This window comes from Petaurus breviceps, unplaced genomic scaffold (assembly GCF_028583685.1).
Source record: "Petaurus breviceps papuanus isolate PSGF00001 unplaced genomic scaffold, PetGlider_PUasm1.0 90842, whole genome shotgun sequence".
Lineage (NCBI taxonomy): Eukaryota > Metazoa > Chordata > Mammalia > Diprotodontia > Petauridae > Petaurus > Petaurus breviceps.
This window is the reverse complement of record NW_027187358.1, coordinates 21529048-21533328: the sequence shown is the minus strand read 5'-3', so window position 1 is coordinate 21533328 and position 4281 is coordinate 21529048. Positions and strand designations below refer to the sequence as shown.

Below are 4281 nucleotides of genomic sequence, written 5' to 3'. Positions count from 1 at the left end.
AGATTCTTTAAGTAAATATCATATCATCTTCAAAAAGTGATTTTTTTTCTCTTTGCCTATGTTTATTCTCTGAATTTATTTTTCTTGTCTTATTGTTATAGCTAACATTGTAGCAGGGTATTAAATAGTAGTGGTGATAAATGACATTCTTGTTTTCCCCCTGATCTTGTTGGAAAGGCCTTTAGCTTATCTCTATTACATATATTGCAGGCTATTGCTTTTAGATAGATACTACTTATTATATTTATGGAAAGGCCCACTTATTCCTATGTTTTCTAGTGTTTTTAACCAAAATGAGTAAAGTGTTTTGTCAGAAGTTGTATCTGTAACTATTTGATTTAATCATATAATTTCTCTTGTTCCTGTTATGGTCTATTATGTCGATAATTTTACTAATATTGAAACAATCATATATTTATGGTATAAAATCAACCTGGTATTAGTGTATAATATTTGTGATATGTTGCTATAGCTGCTTTGGTAATATTTTATCAGAATGTTTTTGTGAATATTATTAGGGTTTTTGGTCTACGATTTTCTTTCTCTGTTTTGAATCTGTCAAGATGATATTTGTATTATAAAAGTAATTTTATAAGATCCTTTCTTTTCTCTTTGCAAATAATCTTATGAATTAATTTTTCTTTGAATGTTTGATAGAATTTGGTCCCTGGTTTATTTTCTTTGTGATCTATTTTATTTTATTATAGGCCATGAAGGAATCAAAATGGATTAGGGAAAAATTGTCACAATTAGTTTATAACTATACCTGCTTAAAGTAAACAAAACCTCACATACACATTTAGTTAAAATATGCCCTCCAGGAGGCAGGCCCAGAAGGGGCCTGATCAACTCTGAGGGCAAGTCTTCCCAGCAACCACAAGGGCCACTACCAGGCCTATCACCAAAGGGCTGGGACTGGAAAGAGAAAGCTGGTACAATCCATCCTTATAACCTGACTAATGTATAATGTGAAAGTTAAAAAAAAAAAAAAGAAGAAGAGGCATGCCCTAGATGAAAACATGGATCTCCTTCTACTTAATGGCATCACAGGCTTTGAAGACTCCTTCCAAAAATTTATCTGCCATGTTGTGGGCATCACATATCAACATATTGACCGCTGGCTGCTACCTGAGATGTTGGGAGATCTGTCAGACAACCAGCTGAAAGTGTGGATGAGCAAGTATGGAATGAAGCAGGGCAGGTCTTCATCTGCAGCCAAGAAGAGAGTATCAACCCAAGAACATTGTGGAAAAGATTAACTTTGAGAGTGTTTCCAGCATCATGGCCTCCTCCCAGTAACTGCTGCCCCATGTCTCCTGTTTGCTGCCTTCTGTTTCCCCTTATATACTGCCAGCTTAAATAAAAGCCCTTTACTTCCTGAAAAAAAAAATATGCCCTCCAGGGGTGGCTAGGTGGTGCAGTGAATAGAGCACCAGGCCTGGAGTCAGGAGGACCTGAATTCAAATGCAACCTCAGACACTTAACACAAAAACTAGCCGTGTGACCTTGGGCAAGTTACTTAATCCCAATTGCCCTCCAAAAAGCAAAAAAAAAAAAAATGCCCTCCAGGGGTCACTATTGACCTGAATATATTATAAATAGTTAATTGTAGATTAATTTTCAGAGAATTACATAACTTTAAAATTAGTTGAAACCTCCAAGGACCTCTAGTTTAACTTGTATATGAGTAAGAATGACTTCTAATTACCTCTAAAATATCTCTTGCAAATGTCCATCTAGCCTCTTCTTGAAGAACTCTAGTAATGGAGAAACCACTACATATGAATGCAACCTAGTTCACTTTTAAGCAGTTCTGATTATTAGAAAGTAATTCCTTACATTGAGCTTAAATCTGTTTCTCTTCATTTTTCACACAGTGCCCTTGGTCCTGTCCTTTTAGGGACCAGTAGGGCAAGCCTAATCAATATTCTGCATGACAATCCTTCAAATATTTGAAGACTATTATTATATCTTCCCTAAGTCATTGTAGAGGGGTAATCAAGGGAGGTCACTTAGCAACTTGAAGAATTTATAAGGAAGTAAATCTTTCCCTGGTACTTTTGAAACCACCTCCTTATGGTAAATATGAACACATCCACTGTTTATATGGATAAATACATCCACTGACACCACCTTAAGAGGACCAATACATCTCCTAATTACATCTCAGTGACTTCAGATGACTGTCAAGGTGAACTGGTCAACTCTCACTGTGGTAAGACAGACCTTATGGGAGAAGTTACCTCGTTGTGCTGACCTTTAAAATACAACCAAAATATCCTTTGACATTCTACCTCCCTCCCCCTGGTGTTTTTTTCCCACAAGAGATCCTGAAAGTCAAAAGAGTTAAGAGTGGATTGGAGGGGCGGCCAGGTAGCACAGCGAGTAAGAGCACCAGCTCCAGTGTTGAGAAGACCTGGAGATCGAATCCCGGGCTCAGACACTTAGCACCCACCCAGAAACACCTGGCCGTGTAACCTTGAGAAGTTACTTAACCCCAATTGCTTTAAAAAAAAAAGAGTGGATTGGATCCTGTGGTGGGGCATTCTTATATAATAAAAAGCTATGAATAGTTACCTTGGTTCAGAGACATATGGAAGAGAGAGATACGCTCTCATACATATGATCTAAGAGAAGTATTTCTGGACCCCAAGTTTGAGCTCCAGGCTCAGAATATCAGTGATAGAACCTCTCAGTAACAGGGCAGTGTTGGTGATGGAAATATCATGGTCTGAGGGATAGGAATTCCTGAACCATAGCATTCTGGAAGAGTCCAGAATTCCTGGACCCTAACTTCCTTTATAAAGAAGTGAGGAATTTCCTTAGCTGTATAATCCTGGACTCTAGCTTTCTACATAGAGATAAGAGTTTTCCTATGTGAGTGGCAGCCTTTCTAGGAACCCTAGTTTCAAAATCCTGGATTCTAGTCTTTTTTCAAAAGTAGGGGATTCTCCAAGAGTGCTAGACTCTTGGGAAGTGGAGGATCACATGCATGGCTCCAAAGCTAAGAGTGGCAAAAGACTTATAGCCATGATATGATGTAATGGTAATGTTCTGTATACTCTGAAATTTGGGGTGCTGACTTTTTCCCCTGAACTAGGTAAATGATATGTTTGATTGATTAAATCAAGATTGTTAACCCATTTTGAGTTGCTTTCCCTTAGAAAAGCAGATCTAAGAACCTGTGTTGGCAGCCACCCTGGGGATACTGGGGTGCTTGCTGCTACAAATGGAGTTATGAACAGGATCTGCAGACTAAAAGGAAAATATGGGGGCTGGGATAATTGTTTGTTTCCCAGTTGTGGTAGCTGTGACTCTGTGGAGCCATAGAACAGGAGAGAAGAATGCCCTGCATGCTGACTTTGCTGAGCTGAGAGCAGGAATGGTGAGCTGCCTGCATCAGGACTGGAGCAGAAGCCAGGAGCAGCTGCCTCCTGTGGAAGGAGAAGGAACCCAGGAGTTCAGAATTCAGCCACAGGACAAGATAAGGGCTGTGTGGCAAAGCAGGAGCACTAAATGTGTTTTCTTGCTGCATCCCACAGTTTGGGACCCAGGGGGAGGATGGACTTGTATCTATGGTGGGTAGGGTGAAGTGCCATGGACCCCCAAGGACCTCACCCTGTTGCTAAGCCTGCAAAGGCAGTGTGGGGGGAAGGACATCAACCCCCCCCCCCAAGAGAATTTTATTTGGACATTTTTATTTTGGATTGAAGAGATGCACCTGAATGTACTTTGTGTTTGTTTAAGGCACTGTAGCCACTTTGATAACAAGAGTTGTTATCTTATGTGTCTTGCAAATGTGATGTCTCTATTGTGTGAGGTTTAAGTTGTACCTAAGAGATGTTAATGCTTATTCAAATGTAAATTGCCTATGTAATAGGCATGAAAGATCTTGGGGCAGAATGTTATGGGAATGGGAATTTAAAATCTTTTCTGCCTCTAGGCCCTTTGATAGGCTTAAGTTCACCTGGAGCCTGTGGCAGGAGGCTTGGTTTTCAGGAATGATTTTTGACTGGGCAGTGGGGCAAGAGGGTTGTGACATTCTCTGAGCCAGGAGAAGGCTATATAAAACCTGATGTGAGGCTTTGCTTTGAGGTTCACTTTGAGAAGAGTTGTGTGATTTGACCAAATGAGACTCTGGGCAGAAGCTGAGACCCCTGGCTTTGAAAAACCCAGATGTTGATGCTTCCCTCTCTGGTAACTGATGAGGTATGGATGTAATGGTCAGACAGTCTGTCTGTTGAAATGTTTCTCTGTCTTCTTGTAACTTCTGCTTGTAAC

The 4281-nt window shown here is 40.0% G+C and overlaps 1 long non-coding RNA gene across 1 annotated transcript; it reads left to right on the top strand.

Annotated features, from left to right (window-relative positions):
* The first annotated feature begins 200 nt into the window (after nucleotides 1-200).
* LOC138148956 (uncharacterized) lies at nucleotides 201-1392 on the top strand. The gene is made up of 2 exons (XR_011165212.1): nucleotides 201-1201; nucleotides 1240-1392. It is a non-coding gene; the product is annotated as an uncharacterized lncRNA (long non-coding RNA).
* The last annotated feature ends 2889 nt before the right edge of the window (nucleotides 1393-4281 follow it).